The sequence below is a fragment of the Mauremys reevesii genome, linkage group 13 (assembly GCF_016161935.1).
Source record: "Mauremys reevesii isolate NIE-2019 linkage group 13, ASM1616193v1, whole genome shotgun sequence".
NCBI classification, from domain to species: Eukaryota; Metazoa; Chordata; order Testudines; family Geoemydidae; genus Mauremys; species Mauremys reevesii.
In genome coordinates, this window is record NC_052635.1 from 37,692,715 (window position 1) to 37,712,441 (window position 19,727).

General features: G+C 43.9%; 2 long non-coding RNA genes across 4 annotated transcripts in view; one reads left to right on the plus strand and one right to left on the minus strand.

Annotated features, from left to right (window-relative positions):
* Nucleotides 1-1,826: 1,826 nt before the first annotated feature.
* On the minus strand, nt 1,827-14,982 carry LOC120380250. The gene is made up of 3 exons (XR_005587666.1): nt 14,831-14,982; nt 7,671-7,827; nt 1,827-4,733 (listed from the first exon to the last, which is right to left on the minus strand). It is a non-coding gene; the product is annotated as an uncharacterized LOC120380250 (long non-coding RNA).
* A 34-nt stretch (nt 14,983-15,016) lies between these two features.
* Nucleotides 15,017-19,727, plus strand: part of LOC120380251 — a 47,379-nt gene continuing 42,668 nt past the window's right edge. For all 3 annotated transcript variants that reach the window (XR_005587668.1, XR_005587667.1, XR_005587669.1), the window contains exon 1: nt 15,017-15,711. This is a non-coding gene — a long non-coding RNA (uncharacterized LOC120380251). The remainder of the gene's footprint in view (nt 15,712-19,727) is intronic.

A 19,727-nucleotide genomic window follows, 5' to 3' on the forward strand; every position in this document is an offset into this window, starting at 1 on the left:
ATACTCTGTCAATGTCTCAAAACACACACACAAATTGTGTATGGTATCAGCGTTATTAGAGACATTTTTTACTTTTATCATAAAGTTAAGGCAGGGACTCGTGAACATTTTTGACTTTGAATAAGAAATCGCCAACCTAACAAGGCTGAGAAACACTAAAATGAACAATCTAAAATTTGCTGCCAGGAAATAGTAGAGAATTCAAGCTCAAAATTCACTTTTCACCAGTATTTTCACCAAAGCTCAAGCATTGGAATGTTCACGGAAAATGAACAAGATCAAATCAAAATTCAGTTTTCAATTTGGCCCAGTGCCCATGGGCAGTTTGCCTAGCTCTGTGCTAAACAAAAGTGCTGTGTGGCTGTTTATTGCCCTCAGTTTTTTACTTACAACCTATTCATACAATGCAGAAAAATGCCTTTATATCATTGCTGCTGTAGGAGCTTTTCCTGACTGGATGCACAAGAGTTTTGGAAGAATGCAAGGAGCTTTCTACCCTCCTTGCATGAGGCCAGTCACAAAATGATCCCTTGTGCAGAGGGGATAGGTTAGCAATCAAAAGACAGGACATGCACATCTAACTGATTTGCAGGAATAATGGAAATTGCACCATATTGGAAATAAAACTGTACAAAGGGCTGATCCCTTGCCTGTGAGTCTAATGCTGCCTGTCGAGTTTTAAACTCTGCCCACCACCCTCTTTAATATGGAGGTGCAGCCCACACAAACTGCCCCTGCCAGCATACAGTGTGCCAGTGGTCTTTGCTTTGCTCCAGGCGAAGTACTGGAGGCTAAGAACTGTACTTTTAACGAGTGGCAGCTCTATGTTTCAAGATGAGGGTGGCTGCAGTGTGCTCCATTTTATATTGGTTAAGTGTGGCTCTGGATCCTGCCAGTTTCCTAACTTGGCCTTCAGTTGGGAAAAGATCCAAAGACCAAACCACCAACAAAAATATTGATAAATCGCCTTTTTTTCTTGTCTTTTTACTTCGCTCATCTCGGGGGTGGGGGGGAAGAGAGGTAGGAAAAAACTGGATCAGGTGTCCTTCATTAGCGACTGTTAAAAAGAGTAAAACCAGAGGTCTCTGCAGTCACAATGGACATTCTCTTTTGCCACGGCAAGGAAAGCAAACATGTTTGTGACATGCCACCTCGTTATGTTCAATGTAACCTACAGAGCAGCACGACAGTAGCCAGAAATGAACTGTGATGGATTTACAGTGAGTTTAACCAGGTGCCAGATCAGTATGAACTGAAACACACTAAAGAAAGAGTAATGTGGTTTGCTAAATTCAGATATTAGCAGAGCACATTCTGGCCTCAGTGGAGGTGTCCATTTGCGTCTGCCTGTTATTTCACACCTTGGGGAGTTTTTAATTCACCATGGGTGGGAGTTTGGGGTGGGGGGAGGAGAAGTTATCTGGAAAATAAAAAGAGAGAGAGAGAATTTCTCAGATCTCCAGCTACCTTTTATTTACCAAACAAAAAAAAGCTTCTCTGTGTGATACATTTCTTAAATTATAGGTTTACTGTTTCCTGGCATCCTAATAAAGTCGAGATGAATGATGAGAGTCTGCTGGGAGAATGAGTAAACATCTCCTACTGTCTGGAATGCAAGACAACTACTGTCTTATCCTTTGTTACAGGTTGTTAAGATAAAATTACCCTATATATCACCAGCACTGTCAATGAAATTAGAAAGAGCATTCTACCTCCCAGGTGGATTTTTTATTTTGTTGGTGGGGAGTGGAAGGGTGTTATTTCTCAGCTACGAGAGAGAGAACAAGAAAAATGTATGCTGGAGTGAAAACATATGGGATTGTCAATGGAAAACTTTGGATACTCTAGACTGGGCTACTTTGAGTTGGAGCAGTGGCGGGAAGTGACCAAAACCTGAGATGAGCTAAAGCAAGAAAAGTAGATCAGATCTGGCTCAGATTGTCACCGAAGCTTGGATGAATGAACCCAGAGTTTTAGATTCAGCCCCTCGTGAACAAAAAACAGTCTTCAAATAAGCATCTCCTTTTCGGTTATCTTTAATGTTCATTCAACTGAGAGGACTTGCTACGGAGCAAAGCGTGCAGCCTTCGCTCAGGCTGATGGGCATTATCTCACACAAGCATTTCCACTGAGTATGAGGAAGGGTTGCACAATGTAACCCTAAGGAGTCCATTACATGGATCCCTTCATTCTGTGGTGTTACACAGAAATACAGGGCCAGAATCTGCCATTGTTACAGTGGGTAGTCCCTTACTACACCGACAGTCCTGCTGATTTCAATGAGTCGACACCTAAAGTAAAATGCTAATGAACGTGAGCGGAAGTGGCAGAATCAAGTCCATAGAAAGGGTTCAGTTAGATCCTGGACTGGAAGATTAGGAGGTGATGGATAGAATCAGGATGGGAAAAGGTCCAATGGCTCAGAGTTTCAGTTCAATTCAGTGCCCCACTGAAGGAAAGTTGGCCAGGTCCATTTTCATTTCTGAAGTTTGTTGGGCTGCGGGAAGCAGCAGTTTGAAAAACCATAGGTAGCTAGCTACATGATCTGCTAATATACATAATAGCAGTTAGCCACTGCCAAATAGGACAGGTTCAGAGTTTACACTCTCTTCTAATTCCTCTGCCCTCTCTCTCTCTACTGAAATCCATTTTTTTTCCTTTACAAAATGTTTTTTTGGGACAGTTTTCATGAAGGTTCAGGTCAGAGTAAATATGGTATTTGTTTTTACAGAGCTATCTTAATGGTACTCCCTGAAGCTTTTAATGACACAGACAAATCTAAGGCGCTCCCCTTACTGTGACCCAAAAGGTGTTTGTGGTTCTCTTCAACTTTGCCTGTTAGGTTTATAGGCTACTAGAATATACAGAAATGAAGCAGATGCACAAAGTGTCTGTCTGTCTGTCTTCCCAGCCAGCTACCAGTGTCCTTAGGGATCAAAAATCCTTAGAGTTTGTATAGTTCTGTCTCACACACTGGGGAACACAAATCCCCCGAGTGAAAATCCTGCCCAGGTGGGAACTTTAGAGAAGGAGCCTTTATTTTTAAAAGGGTAAATTGTATAATGTCCTGATGCATAGAACTTTGATTAACTGATATCTCATGATAGGATTTAGGGTTGGTTATGACAGAGAGAGGGCAGGAGAGGCAGAGGTTGGGACTCAGGGCGGGTTTCTGACATAGGCAGGGGTAGTTTGGAGATCAGAGGTAAGGTGGCCAATATTCAATGCAGGTCTAGGATTGGACATGGTCTCCAATGGCAGTATGACAAGGGAAAGGAAGATGGAGGTGAGTGTCAGTTTTAGACAGGAAGATGAATCAGGAGGCTAGCACAGGTTGGAGAATGGAAACATGTCCCTTGCACCAGGCTAGTGAATCACGTGAGCTGTTTTTAAATGGCAATTATTTGTACGCAAGGATTTGAGTAGATTTAAGGGAGGATCAAATTAATTGGTCCTGGATAATAAAGACACTCATTCTTTCAGCCCATTTCAAATTATATTAAAGGCCAGAAAATTGTCCAGATGAGCAAGGATCAGAACAACAACAATTGCAAATGAATTTGAACCAAAGTAAGCATAGCAAAAGAGGTAACAAAGAACAGCAGTAAATGGATCTGTAAAATTTGACTCAATAATCAACGTAACAAAGAGCAGGAGCTCTAACAACATCCCCTGTCAATGATCTATGCATAAACATATATTATGCAGAGTGAGAAAGGATGTAGAGATGAGGAGGGAAGAATAATATTTTATAAGAGTAGCATTTGGGGCCACAAATGGAAATTTCACCACGTTCCTCAGAACCCATGAGAGAGTAGGAAAGAGGGATGGATGACACTTCTTACTGAACAGTGACCCCTTCTGACTGTCTAAGGGAATAGCATCTACCTGGGTTTGGGGGTCCACCCTTGCGGGATTCTACAGGGGTCCACCCATGATGCCAATGGAAGCAACAACAATAAGAAGGGAGGTGAAGGGGGGGTGGAGGACGGGATTCTCTGTGAATGAGCTGGGATGGTTTTTGCATGCAACAGAACAGGGGACGCACACATTTGGTGCATATGTGTGGGATGTCAAGAGTATTTTATAGGGTTGTGAAGATTGGAAAGACAGAAAGCAGACACTCCCCAGAGGCCGGAGCTCTGATTAGCAAAGCTGCTATGAACTTGACAGGGTTTCTCTTACGTATGACCTGGCTACTCCTCCCGGTGCCGTCAGCTATCCAGCCTCACGGGATCCGAGAGCATTTTGTAGCAGATCAGCAAATATGGATAGCACTGGCAGCTGTGGAAGATCACGTAGATGCTGAGATGGCTTTTGGGTTGGGAACAGGGTTTCCCGTTGTGGCACGAGTCATAGTGCAGCCTGCCAGGCCCCTGTTTTGGGGCCTACCTGAGGGTAGTGTTCCTTCCCACACGATGACTCACCCAACAAGACGTTAGCCAGGAACATGTAGCACGCTCCACCCTTGCTTGCAGCTGTGAAGGTGTGAGCATCAGTGGCATCCACTGAGAAATAGCTCCCCTGGCAAAACTCAGAGCCCTGCTGATCCAAGGGCGTGCGTCAAAGTTCATCCAGCAGACTGCATCAGAGTCTTTGGCCTTCTGAGGCCCACAGAGCCCATGCTGGAGGGATGCCCAGGCTATGGTCTCTGACGGCACTTGTTCCCCAACATGTGTCTCAGCAAAGCTTCCTCTTCATCCAAGCATGACGCTGACACATGAGAATGGGTCCTAAAATAAAATTAAAGGAACTATTGCAATGAACAGGTGTTTCAAATTGAAAGATAGAAACATTTTGATTTTTTTCAGATTTTTTTTTTTTTTTGGAGGGGTAAGGGGTTTGACACGAATCCTTTGGGAAAAGTGACCTAAATTTGCAAAAATTTCAGCCAAAGACTTTCACCCACTTCCCCTCATGCTCCCAGACTGGCCTCCTGCCACACTGCTAGAATGCCTGCTCCTTTGCTGACCTGCTCTGTTTTTCCCTCAGATACGCTGTATCCTGTAATTTGTCATCAGCAGCACTTCATCCTCCAGCATTGTGAAGTGAAAGAGGGTGTGGACGCCATGGTATGCAGCTTCTGATGGTACCACTTCACACCCTGCATAGGTAGGTCCCGCCACCTGGGTCCAGTTGGCAGGACATGGGCCACAGTGCCCCTCAACAGCAGGGCTGGCTCTAGGCACCAGCGCTCCCAGCATGTGCTTGGGGTGGCACTTTCCAAAGGGCGGCACTCCGGCTCCTTTTTTTTTTTTTTTTTTTTTTTGCTTGGGGCGCAAAAAGCCGGGAGCCAGCCCTGAGCAGAGGTGATCTGTGGCAGTGGGGGGCACGGGGAGGGCCGCAGGAAATGACCCGGGGGGAGGGGCCGCGGAACCGCTCCAGGGGTTGGAATGGGGCGGGAAGGGGCGGAGTTGGGGCGGCGGCAGAAAACTTGGAGCCGGCCCTGCTCAATAGGATCCTGCCATGTGAGGGCAGAGGTTTCTGTCAGTGTCACTCAGCAGCATCCTAAGGATAGAATGAGGGAGCAGTGATTCTCTCCAGATGCTGATTTCATTTTGTTGGTTAAGCTGTCACCAGAGAGTCATTTACATAAGAGGCGGGGCCATGAAAATAGGTGAGCGGAAGGCAAGCCGACACTGGATAAGGTACTTCTTCCCTGTCTCTTCATTCCATTGCTTCAGATATCTGGGATGCACTGTGAAGGTTTCCCTGGTGTTGGTACAGGCAGCTCTCTCACCTGTCTCAAAGGCAGTCCAGATTTGGTGGGAGACTGGCTGAGACCAGAGAGAGACACCAAAATCATCACTGGGCGATTTTTTTAATAGAGGAAAGCCAACTGCGCCCCTCATATGTAGACATGCATGTGCTGTTGTCCAGTGGGACAACAACCTGGCCAGTGTGGGACCCTTAATGAATGGAGGAGGCAACCTAATGACAGAGGTGGAAAAAGCTGAAGTACTCAATGCTTTTTTTGCCTCAGTCTTCACAGACAAGGTCAGGTCCCACACTGCTGTCCTGAGCAACACAGTATGGGGAGGAGGTGAGCAGCCCGCAGTGGTGAAAGAACAGATTAAGGACTATTTAGAAAAGCTGGACATGCACAAGTCCATGGGTCCAGATCTAATGCATCCGAAGGAGCTGAGGGAGTTGGCTGATGTGATTTCAGAGTCAATGGCTATTATCTTTGAAAGCTCATAGCGATCGGGCTCCCACTGGCCGCGGTTCGCCGCCCCAGGCCAATGGGGGCTGCAGGAAGCAGTGCGGGCCGAAGGATGTGCTGGCCGCCCTTCCCGCAGCCCCCATTGGCCTGTAGCGATGAACCACGGCCAGTGGGAGCTGCGATGGGCCGAACCTGCAGACGCGGCAGGTAAACAAACTGGCCCGGCCCACCAGGGGCTTTCCCTGAACAAGTGGCGGCCCGACTTTGAGAAGCACTGCCCTATAGCACCTCCTGATAGGAGATACTGGGACTGGAGTAGCTGAGAGCTCCTTCATGGTTGGCCTTCATCCCTCTACACATACCAGTCCCCCAGTGGGGCACCATTCCCCACTGTGCCCCTCCTGGGATTCCATTTCTTGAGACCATTCTCCCATTCTCCTGGACTTCAGGACTCACGTCTGTATATTCTGCCCTGACTAAAGAATCCCAGCCCTGCCCCTCAGAGGCCAAATTTTCCTGAGGGGGAAAGGAGAATGCAGAATTCAAATTCATTCAACCTCAGACTTCTTCCTTCTCCTTTACCCTCACTTGTCCCCAAAATCCTGTTCCTCTGCTTGGACCCCAACCATGCATTGGAGGGAATCAAAACTGTGCTTTCTGTCCCAAAGTGTCATGCACTTGCCACTATTCCATACAAAGCCTCTTCATCCCAAACACCTACCAGAGATGACTGGATGGGAGGTGAATTGGCCATTGCAAGGCAAGGCTTTCCTGCAGGGTGTTCCCATGGTTTTCTTTTGGTGAGGAAGAGGCTTTACTCGGGAAGCCAGAGAAGAGTCTCACGCTCCTCCAGCATTTGATGTCTGTTTCTTTCTATGTCTCTTTTAATATGAACATTATACTGCATGAGTCAGGGGGCTTAGAACTCTTGGGTGGCCCCTTCTCCGATTGGTGGGGTGTAATGAACATTCATGAAGGCAAAACTCCTCCCATGTTTTAGGTTTTCACTGGGCTAATGCCATCTGACCCTTGCCTCATTTCAGCTAGTCTATTTCCCCTCTCTCCTTCCTTTCCCATCACTACCACTAGAGGGTGACATCAGTGGGGCCAAGATTTTTTAAATGGTTGCAACAGCATTTCCACTTCTGTTTTGAAAATGGATTTTTTTACATTTATGAAATTGGCAGATTTTAGAACTGTTTTGAAATCAGAACAATGATTCCGATTCTTATTTTATTTTTGAAATTGAAATATTAATTTTTGTAAATTATTCTGCAGAATATTTGGAAAATGAAAAGAGCAGTTACCAAACGTCCTAAGATGTACAATGCTCTTGAGTTTGCAAAACATTCTGCAGAAATGTTCTCATTTCTCCAGCAGCTCTCAGGCTACTCCCGCACCTGCCCATGGATGTTAAAGTTAACGGAAGTTATCAATGTCAGTCACACACACATAGCTGGGATAATGGGCTGTACAATTTTCTTGCCCCGGAGTTTCCAATTCTTACCATGACAAGAAGAAAATAGCTCTGTTAATAAAATGCAGTTGGCCTCTTTCCTTGTGAATTTCATCCTCGTTTGCATAGGCAAGGCATCAAGCATGCAGGCCTGCAGCTCATAAAACTTCTTTCTGGCTGCACTCAAGAAGGACCTCCCAGTACATGGCTTAAAAATGGACAGCAAAGGAAAGAGAAAGCAGTTGGGATGGTTGTTACCATGTATAAATTATGCATATTTCCTTTAAATGCCTCAGACAGTTTTTCAAAGGAGAATGCTTGTGGTGCTGTAGGCTAAAGGACAGTTCCATACCAGCTACAATGTTCTTCAGATCCAAAGCAGCATTAAGAAATTGACTTACCCGTGCATACTTTGCATCACTTGTCTGCACTTAGAGAGCAACCTTAATTAAAGGGCAAGCACCTATGTCAGAATATGATAAGTTAAAAGAAGAGTTGCTTGGTGGACCTAGCTCCCAGGAAAACACTGTAATAATGGGCATAGAAAGTATTTCATTTTCACAATCCTACCACCTAAACCCTCTGTAATGTGCCAATACAGGCTAGCGTAAAACTGATGTTTATCTCTCTCTCAATCTGCAACATGAACTGTGTGCAGAAATGATTGGGAAAAGTGCAACCTGACCGCATAAGTATTATTTTATAAATAAGGTCCGTTTGTGGCAGTTAATTGGATACACATTTTGCTAGATTCATGGAACGTTTAAAACTATCATATCCAAATTGACTGAGTTCACGTTACAGCCCCCAAAGTACCAAGGGCCATTTGCCTTGCAATGTCAGACCTTGGGTTCAGAAATTTAGCTTGGGGGCCTTTAAGTACATTGCTTTTTTGCCCCCCCTAATAGAGATTGATTTAGTGTATGTTTAATGGTCCCATAAATCACTCAACATGCCCAACTCACATACAAATTCCTCCTTCTCCCCACCCCCACCCCCAAAAAAAAGCTTTCAAGGAAGCAGATGCCTAGTTCTTGGAACCCATTTGCCGTGCTTGCAATGTATGTATGAAACCACCATTTCAAGATCTTCTTTATAAAAATGTTCTGCTCTACCGGATTTGAATGTTGGTCATTTTCTCTGGGATTGCTTTCTTACTATGCCAAGTTAAACTGGAGCTTTTCCCCCCTCTGTGCCCATTCTGTCCTAGTGGCTTGTAGATTTGTGATAAATTCATTGTGGATGCCTGCAGTTCAACATTAAGGAAAAGAAAAAGCATAAATTAAATTGCATTCAGTCTTGTGAAGATCGATGTTGTGTAAAGCAGTGTGCTATCTAATGGCGTAGGTCATTTTTCATTACCCCACTGAGGATGTAGCTCAAAGCAGAGGATTATAGAAACTCATTTCCTTTGGTTAAAAAAAAAGTTCACGTTCAATAAACCCAAGAGCTATGATGCAATGTGGCCCTCAGAACCCTCAGAGTATAGCTGTTAATAGCTTCCTTTCCCAGGACGCGGTTTACCCCGCTCACTTATCAACTTTGATGCATTAGTAAAAGAAAGTATCAACCCCTCATAACTCTCAGAAATGATACAATACATCACTTGAAAGTAAGTGAGGATCAACACATTGTTAACTGTTTGATCTCTCAAGTCAAAATTAATGATAGGTGTTTTGCACAAAAACAAAAATGAATGTTAAAAGCCTATTTACGTTAACTAAAGACATCCATACAACATCAGGGTTGAATTGGAGGTGATTTCCTGCAGTGCAGCTGTTATAAGTTTATCAGTCTGCGGGTGGCAGTAACCAGTAATTATAACCAGATTGCAGGAGGGGGAGAAAGAACTTATTTTTAAATAGAAAATGTAACTGACCAATTAACTAGGAAAGCTGATGGTGAGTTAAGAGGGCACAGTAATACTTACTAGAACTTTGACAAGACTGGAGGAAGCCGAGGTTCTGTATGTTTAAAGGAATGGGGCAACTCGGTAGATTTAACTGCTGGCCAGTGGGAAACCCAGGATCATAATAATTAAGAGCAGATCTTTGCTTTCTTGCACTCTCTCAACATTTACACAATACTGATAGTTAATAAGTAATGGCATTAAGAAATGACTTCAGCTTTCTCCATCAAGACATTGCCACAGGCTGTTGACGAACGTTTAGTTCATTCTCTTTTGACGTGGGATGGAAATGTCTGAAAGTTGGCACGTATTTTAAGCAGAAGAGTGATTGAAAAGATTCCAAGAAATATCTCTGAAGAACTAAAGTGAAGTGCATTATTGCAAGATAATGCCCCTGGACAATCACAGTCTGTTAGATTTTAATGCATCTTGAATTACTTCCATCCGCAGCTAATCTGACCACTAGAAACACTCATTTTTGCAGTACCCTCTAATTTTTTGGATCTGTGTGTGGGCAGTATCTGCTGGCACTAGTATGAATGTTTCTTGGATTAGAGAAAACAAGACAAGTTTCAAAGCATTTTCAAGATTTTTTGGACAAATGGGAATTTAGTAACATTCTGGGATAGTAGGAAACTGTGCAGGTCATGTAGGTCCATTCCAGATCAGTATCACAGAAAGATGGAAAGGAGAGATGGAAAAGTCCTGTTAGGTCATCTAGTCCCTGGGAGCCTATTCAACAGTCTGTTAGATCTCCTTGTTCTTAAATTTCCAGATACTCAGTACATCTTGTGCAGGGCTTCAGGACTGTGATTTACTCAAAGTGCCAAGTTGCATCTTACAGCAACAACTGGCTTCTCAGCTTCCATACCCTCCATTTTCAATTTCTTTGCCCTAGACACACCTGATGGTTTATATAAATGGATAAATCAGTTTAAGACCCAGCTGGAACTTTCTCCCATCCCCAAACTGAACCAAACATGAGGTAACAGTTTTGGTAAAATTTGTAAAACTAGCCTCCCTACTAATGTACCCACAGGCCCTGGCCCCCAACCCACTTCTCCATCTTGCTATTTTTGCTATCGTTTTCTTATTTTCAAACCAAACGCCTGAAGCCTTCAGCAGTGGTGATCTTTATGGCGTATTTTATGGCAAGCTGGTAGAAAAAACGTAAGTTCGATTTCAGCAGGAAATATTGGAAAAACAAAAATTGGGTATTTTTTCCAAAATTTCTCTTGAACATTTTTGTTTCTGATTAAAAAAAATACTTAAAATCCCTTTTTTATTTTTGACAACTATTTTTGGTTAAAAAAACCGAACATTTTTACTGAAGCATTTTCAATTTCCATTTTTTTTATTGAAAAAAAAATCAGAAAATGTTGACAAAATTGAACAAGTTCATTTTGGTCAGAAAACCATTTTTCATGGAAACAAATGTTTTAAATAAAAAATGTCAGCCAACTGTAATTTGCCATTCCCCAAATTCCACTCAGCAAAAAAGCTGCATTTTACTAAGCTCCAGATAAAACATATATTGCTAGAAATGTGTGGGCTAAATTCTACCCTGGCATAAGTGAAAGCTACTCCCAGGGTTTTCAAGGGAAGTTGATCTTGCTATAGGCTGAAGGAACTTTACCTGGGGTGTAACAGCAGAATAGCCATACTCTTCCCTATGTCTCCACTCAAGAACATAAAAGGTTAAGTGTCTCTCTCAGGCAAGAGAGAGTCAAAAGAAGGGACAAGAAGACCTCAGGATAAGCAGATCCAAATGGAGTTTGGAAGCTAAGGTTGGTTTGTTTCCTGCTTTAGGGTTTGTTATGTGAATTAAGAATAAAGGCAGATCCCTGAAAAGGGTGGGGGAAGGAAAAGTTTGGACAATATCCACTTGTGTGCTGTATTAGGAGTGGGATGCGGACACCGTCTGTTTGCACATCTGCTTAGTTCGGGGCTGAATTTGGTTCATTGTGTCTCAGGCACAAAGTAGCATTAGAATTCCATCATACATGTGGGTCGCTAAACTAATAAGGACTGGCCCCACTACAAGCCTAAAGGTAGCATAGGTGAAATTTCCACATTTGTTTAATATTTATACATGCCATGATATGGATACAAACCCTACAACCATTGCCCTGAAAAGACACATTCAACAAGGAAATGTCACCCAGTCAGTCAGCATGGCCATTCTCCATTCTATGGTGTTGCACCAATTTGAATGAGCATAAAGGGTCATCTTATCATTTATGCTGTGGCCCCTTTACACCAATTTGGAAGCACAAAAAGACCCTATGGTAAATGAAGATCAAGTCTATTGTGGTCACCCTTTAAAAAGCGATCATTCACTAACGCTTGCTTACCCAGTGGTCTCTAAGATGTCATATATTCCCTCATTCTTGGAATACAAATCATTGCAGTGGCTCGGACACCACAGCATGGGAACTGTTGGCAAATGTTGACTGACCATGACCACTGTACCAGCTCCCTTTTCAATAAAACTAATAAAAATGAGATGCGCCATCACCTAATGGCCATCTCTACATTAAGGAAACACTCTGGACTGAGCTTGCCAGGCTACAGAATGTGACACATTTCAAATATCTGGAGAGAGCAATTACTCAATATAACACCTTAAATAAAAGAGAAAGCATCCTCATTGGCTACTGAGGACCAGTGGGATTATGGGACTGCAGCCAAATGGTTTGGCATTTTTGAGCTTGTCTGATTTTTTCCTTCCAAATGCCACTGTTTATGTGACATATTCCAGGGAGTGAGGTTATTACTGTGAGAACTGTACTAATCAGGACCTACAGACAGGGGCGCTGGAACAATTTGTATAGTGGGGGGTGCTGAGAGCCATTGGACCAAGCTGTAAACCCAGTATATGATGGAAACCAATTCAAGCCAGGTTTCCAGCACCCCCAGTTCCAGCACCAGTGCCTAGAGACACTTGATGCTTGACCTCCTGGCTAATTACTCACCAGCTGGCCGTAGTTATTTCTCACCAGGCTCCTGGCTTATAGGGTGTTTGTCTTTCCTTCTTAAATGGCTTACAATGCTTTGGGGTCAACAATTTCATACTCACAACAATAGTGTCCAATAACTGCATGTTCTGACTTACTACACGCAGTACTAATGCTTTTGCACTTGCAATAGCCTCTTTCGTCAGATAAACCCAAAGGACTTTAATTAAATAGCATAGCCTCTCAACATCCTTGTGAAATGGGAAAGTATTGTTACCTTCATTTTACAGAGGGGAAACTGAAGCACTGGGAGGCAATGTGTCTTGCCCATACAGTGCATCAGTGAAAGACTCAAGACCAGAACCCAGGTATTCCCTCTTGTCATGTCTTCTTGCTTAACCTATTGGATTCAGGTGAGGTGTTGCTTGGTGCAACAGCAGTTTGTATAAGAGCATTGGAAACACTCTTTCTATTGTATTCATTATCTGCTGAAGGGGTATCTGGGATTTTCACGCAGTCTTTATACTCACAAAACTATAATTTAAAAAATAAAAAGCAGCTTCAGACTCTGGAAAAGCTGATCTACCTAGGAGAAAGCCAGAGGAAAATCCATAGTGCACCATAAGACACGCACTGAGAAACATGGTGAACAAATAGTTAAGCAGTTCATAACCAGAACACAACTGACACTCAATACCCCTAGACCTCAAAATATTGAACTCCTAAATGTGGAATCCAGATGCAAAAATGACAAAGACCTCCTCAAAGTAACCCTAATCATACAAGCTATGGATCTAAAGGAAAATGAGGAAGCTCCCAGGAGGCTGATATAGAAGTGGGTGAAGGATAATGCAGCCCACAATCATATTTTCCAAGAATATGAAAGAAAAGGACAGTGTGACTAGTGTTAGCTCCACCTTTCCAAGGTGAGGCCCCAATCCTACAAACACTTACACATGTGTTTAACCACGTGATTAGTCCCACTGCTCTCCTCGCAGGTTTGGACCTTAGCACTTATCAGAAAACTTGGCAGGTGAATATCTCAAGAACAATCCTGATCATAGGTCAGCAAAGGGATTGTAAGATTTGCCTTTAGTAGTGGCAGGCAAACCAATTCTCATGGAATAACAGTGGCTCTCATTTACCTAGTGTCTTTTAGTAAAAAGTATCCCAAACGCATTACTAGCCATACAAAGAGGAATTATTGCCACATCACTGAATGCACTGACAATGAAGATGAACTACAACAAGGATCATATTCACAGAAGCTTAGGTATGCAATTGTGCCTGTTGAAAAGCATGTGCAATTCCACATATAAGTCTCACAAAAAATTAACATAGATTAATGCAAATGGCTGAAATCTCCATTCACTCAATTGTTGCAAATTAAGCATACACAACCAGATGTGCAATTGTATATGCAACTGCAGGCTTAAACTCTGAAACTCTGGCACCAACTATTCAACAGTGCACAGCAATGTAGGACAGGGAGTAAAAAAGAAACTACATCCAACTAAAACTACAAAGTTAATTTTAAGTTGGGAGACTCTAATTACCCCAAGCAGAATTTAGCCAGAACACTGGGGCTGACATCCCTATTCTTGCAGAAACCTGGTGACCTCTTTAATAAGTTGGTCAGGACCTCAGTTTTATTGCTTTTTCCAAATCTGAACTGATCTAAACCTGAACTGAAGCATTAGCAGGAGTGTTGTAAGCAAGACACAAGAAATAATTCTTCCACTCTATTCAGTACTGATAAGGCCTCAGCTGGAGTATTGTGTCCAGTTCTGAGCACCACACTCCAGGAAAAATGTGGACAAATTGGAGAAAGTCCAGAGGAGAGCAACAAAAATTATTAAAGGTCTAGAAAACATGACTTATGAGGGAAAAAAATGGGTGTGTTTAGTCTGAAGAAAAGAAGACTGAGGGAAGACATAACAGTCTTCAAGTATGTAAAAGGTTGTTATAAAGAGGGGGGTGATAAATTGCTTCTCTTAACCACTGTGAACAGGATAAGGACTAATTGGCTTAAATTACAGCAAGGGAGATTTAGGTTAGACATTAGGAAAAACTTCCTGTCAGGGTAGTGAAGCATTAGAACAAATTACCTAGGAAGGTTGTGGAATCTCCTTCACTGGTGGTTTTTAAGAACAGGTGAGCCAAACACCTGTCAGGGATTATCTAGATCATACTTAGTCCTGCCTCAGTGTAGGGAATTGGACTAGATGACCTAACAAGGTCCCTTCCAGTCTAGTATTCTTATGATTTTTAAGGTTCAAATCTCAGCTAGCATTTCTTTACCATTATATAAATTATTGCACTACTGTGCACTTACTAGTACTCACCAGGGGGCAAGCTGTACCTTTAGGAGGTTCAATTCCCAGTTTAGACCTGTGCCTGATTTCTCCCACTCCTTCCAGATCACATGACTAAGGGCTAGGAGCAAAGCCTGCTGGGAAGAGGTAAACATGATAAAAGGCAGATCCTGGCAGGCTTAGCAGTGATGGTGGGTTTCTAGTGGCTGGGTAAGGATCGTTAGTGATTTCTTGCAGTGAGGGAGCTGGAAAGACAGCCTGGGAGGACAGGAAGCTCTAGAGAGGCTGGTGTATGGGCTAGGGCCTGGTGTTGTTCCCTGCTGAGAGGGAACTTGGAGGCTAGATGTAAGGCCTGGGATACATGCCTGCTGGTGGGCAAAGCAATGTAGGAAGTAGCCCTGGCAAAAAGTGGAGAGAATGGGCATCTGGAGGTGGGTGTGGATGGCTGTTTCATCAATTTTTTCCTTGGGGCCAGGGCATGGGCTCCCTTATGTGTCAGCTGTCCCACCTGGAAGATGTGAGCTGATAATCACTAGTGAATGTGGGGCAAAGCACTGTGGTAAATCCCTGCCAGCTGGGGCTGAAGGTTGGGACCCTGAACAGAGGACTGTACTGAAGAACTTGGAGTCCTGCACTGAGGAACAAATTACTACTGATGCTTAGGCTGTGGTGGGCAGAGGTTGATCAGCGGAGCCCTGTGCTGCAGGATGAAGGCTGTGCTTTGTCTAGGCACAAAGATTTACTGTGTTGGACTTTATTTACCTGGCAGTGGAAGGACTTTCCCTCTATCTGGAGGACCAAACCACTAAAATTATCCACCCGACTCATCCTACCACGCTGGGAAAGACACTGTGAAGCTGAGACAGAGTAGGAAGAAGCTGAGGGATGGTTCTGAACCTGATGTTGCAGAGGTAAGCTTTATCTTACATGCTCCCTTTAAAAAAAAAAAAAAAAAAAAAAAAAAGCTACAGTATTTTAAAATAACTGCCCAAAACATCACAGTAGAGCTAAGGGAAGTTACAATACTTTAGGCCGGGGTGGCCAACCTGAGCTTGAGAAGGAGCCAGAATTTACCAATGTACATTGTGGCTCTTTGGCAGTATTATGTCAGCAGCCCTCCTCCCAGTGCCTCCCCCTCCCTCCCTCAAGTGTTTGGTGGTGTGCAGGAGGCTCTGGGGGCGGAGAGGGATGAGCGAGGGCATGGCAGACTCGGGAAGGGGTGAAGTGGGGGCAGAGCCAGGGGTTGAGCAGTGAGCACCCCCCAGCACATTAGAAAGTTGGTGCCTGTAGCTCCAGCCCCGGAGTCGGTGCCTATATAAGGAGCCGCATATGAACTTCTGAAGAGCTGCATGTGGCTCCAGAGCCCCGGGTTGGCCGCCCCGGCTTTAGGCCATTACTGTAAATTACAGCAGGAATGGTGTTACAAGACTGAAACCAGGAAGACAAGTGATGAAACATTGTGAGGTCAGATGTTCTCATGGCACCTTCAGTAACCAGCAGCAGGGTCTCCTCGATGAATTTCTGAGGCTCCTGTGTCTAACTGGGGCTGTGACCCTGCAATCTGATGGCTCTGCTCTGACCTGTCATGATCAACTTGCAGGATCAGGGCCTTGGGTTGAAATATCACAAGAAACAGGCTTTCTCTTGTGACTGTTAATCCAATTTTGCAGACTAGATAGACTCTCCAAGGCAATTAAAAATGCGTAAGTGAATGACTCTGATAGAGGCGACTAATGCCTGCCCTGGAGAAGGGCTGTGAGGTGAAGCTCCATATACCAGGGGAAAGGCACAGAGGTGGAGCTGGTCAGGAAACTGATTTTTTTCCTATGGAGAAATGTTGAATGAAAACCTTAGGGGGAAAAACGTGTTCTTTGCTGAGAGGAAACTTCAGAATAAGCTATTTCATGTCTGATTGACCCTTTGGAACACATTTCACACAGTCAAAACAAGCTTGCTTTTTTTTTAATTGAAACTAAAATTTCAAAGTTTGAGGAAATTGCCCTATTCTCGTGAAAAATTCTGTCTGTGAAATTACTTTTGGATCTAGAAAACTTCTGCATGAAAAATTCCAAGCAGCTATAAAAAAGGACCATTGAGGGCCATTCTGGGCCAAACCACCAAGGACTATAGGAGCCCTCTTACCACTGAATCTCTAACTCCTAATGGGCTGTTCCATGCAGATTGCCAGAAAGGTGGAAACTCCCAGCTAAGAACTGTGAGACATGGTCTTTATTGTTGTACCTTTCTTGAAGCTCATGAAGTTAGTGCCACTTCTGCTTTCTCAGTCAAGGATACGGTGCATCTTTGCTAGTGACTGAGTTCAGTTGGAAAGACTGCCCAAAAAATGTCAGCTGAAAGCACAATGTATTGTGGGTGATACTATGGAAATAGCTCTTTTGCTGGTAGTCCAAGGTAGTCAAAGGTGATGAACATGACTTCATACCCACGGCTTGGGCATGAGTAACTGATTCAGTGCACTTCCATGTCTGCCATTAATCTTCAGACGTAATGACTAGCATGGTATTTTCCATTTCCAGGTCTTGTTTGTTCTGGCCCAGTTTAAAATACTTTGTGTAATTATAGTGGTTCCTACAGTCAAACTGCTAGGGCACTGTATGGTGTCTGGCTGTTTCTTCTTTAGCTAGCAATTTCAGTAATGACCATAATTCATATAATCTGTCCTTGTGGCATTGTGGTTTTCAGAAGTATAGGGTCTCTTTCTGTAATTTAGCCATATCTATATATAGCTCTGTGGCTATCTAGATATTCTAAATGCGTCGCTTAAAATAAACTCGACCGAGAAATTCCACTCCCGTCACCACAAGTGTTTTCTGATGGTGCCTCTCTTTATGTAAATGCAATCAAGTAAATGGGTTAAGAAAATGGAGGGATCAGAAGGGTAAAATCTCAGAAATTTGCCTGGTCTGTTACCTGGACTAGTTAGTTCTCTCCAGAGAAATCACTGGACTCGTTTCTTCAGGAGAACAAGAAGAAAATTCTCCTCCCTAAATGACCCATTTACTGCTCTGAGCGTTGTGGGCCTGGTTTTTTCTCCAAAGCTGAGAAACACAGACAGAGGTGGGGGATATCAGGCCACCGTCCTCATCTGGAGACTATGAAGTTTAAGTCCTGGAGAGGGCAGCTGTGGGTGTCTTGGGGAGGAAGGGGTTCTTTCTGGAGGAGACTTGGCTCCGGTTGAACATGAACTTACAAGCAAACCTGTGGAGACTGGACCAATGTCAATCCCTGCAAAAAGGATACAGGATGGTTCATTCTGCCACGTGTATGTTAAGGAAGATTTGAGGGCAGGGTGGGGGGTTAGCTTAGGAATCTTCTCTGAAAGATCGAGAACAGCAATAGAGAGGACTGCCTTCGTACGTGCAAGCCTACAACACTAGGCCCACAACTGTGCTGGATTGTAGGCAAAAATGGGCCAGCTTTCTAGATTCATAAGCCACTTCATACTGAATATGACAAGTCCTTATTCAATTTTCAAAAGAGATCTGGAGTGTGAAGCTGCTATCATGTGAACCAGGGTAAATTAGGAGCTAATCTATTAACATCACCAGAGTTACCCCAGTGTAAAACTGGTGATGAACTGGTCTTCTGTTTGCTTTGATTACAACCAAAGCAGACTGAAAGAAGCACTTAAGGCAGATACTTTACATCCATGTCTACAGCATGGGATTATCAATTACTGATGCAAAAAATCAAGGAATCTTCCCCCCCCCCCACCTCGCTTCTTCTGTTTTGAACTGGGGGAAAACTGCAGTTTAATCACTTATTGATTTAGTAATGTGGAATCTCACAGGTTTCTTCATGTGGGGAAAGGGCTTATGATGATGCAGTAGGAGAAGATATTCAGTCAGTGTGTCTGATGTGAAGGATGGCCTTGTGGGTAAGGGAGTGGCCCGGGATTTAACAGATCTGGGGGTCTATGCCTGCCTCTGCCACTGACTTCCTTTGTGACCTTGGGCAAATCACTTAGGGTGGGATCCACAAAGGGACTTATGCAATGCTGAATGTCATGGCACCTAAAAAATCACAGGAAGGACATTGCAATACACAAAGTCTGAGTTAGATGCCTAGGTTCCCTATACAATGAATGTGGGGAGAGAGGTATCTTTGAACAAGATCCACAAAAGCCAGCATGTTAGGTGAGGAGCTTCCTAAGCTAGCCAATGAAGATGTTGAGGAAAGGGGTGCAGGCTAAACCCTGCCCCTCTCTCTCAGAGATAGGTGCCTAAGCCTGGGCTGCAGGGAGACACCTAGCTCCACTAGTGATCCACAAACTGCCTGGAATCAGATGGCTTAGGTGCCTAAGGCATTTTTAGCCTCCCTCCACACAAAATAGGGGGCGGGGGGGAAGGTGTTTGGTGGCAGTGCTCACCTTATAATTGTTGGTCCAGTGATTAGAGCATTCACCTAGGATGAGGGGAACCCTGGTTCAGTTCCCCCTCCTCTCTGTCAGATGTGGCAAACCCCTGTTCAAATTCTTTCACCTCACATCTCAGCTGGGTGCTCTAACCTTTGAGTTGTGGGACATTCTGATGTTGGACTTCCTCAGTCCCTCCTGCTGCACTGTGAATAAATAATGAGTGATTGGAGCAGACCCAGGGTGTCCCAACTCACAGGTGGATGCCCTAACCACGGGGCTACATAGTCCCATGGCCAGCGACAGGCTGTTCCACTGTGGATAGATATTAAAATAGTTACTGGGACAAAGGGAGAGAATAGGAATGACTCTAGTCCTGTCAATAGGACACCCACCTCTGAGATGGGAGACCCTGGGTCCAGTCCCCCTGCTCCAATTTCTTGTTCATTAGTTATTCTAGTAAGGCAGTAAGACTTAATTGAAGGCTCTTGTAATTCTGAATCCATATGTGGGAAAGGGCAATTTTAGGCACCAACAGGCTCACTTCCTGGT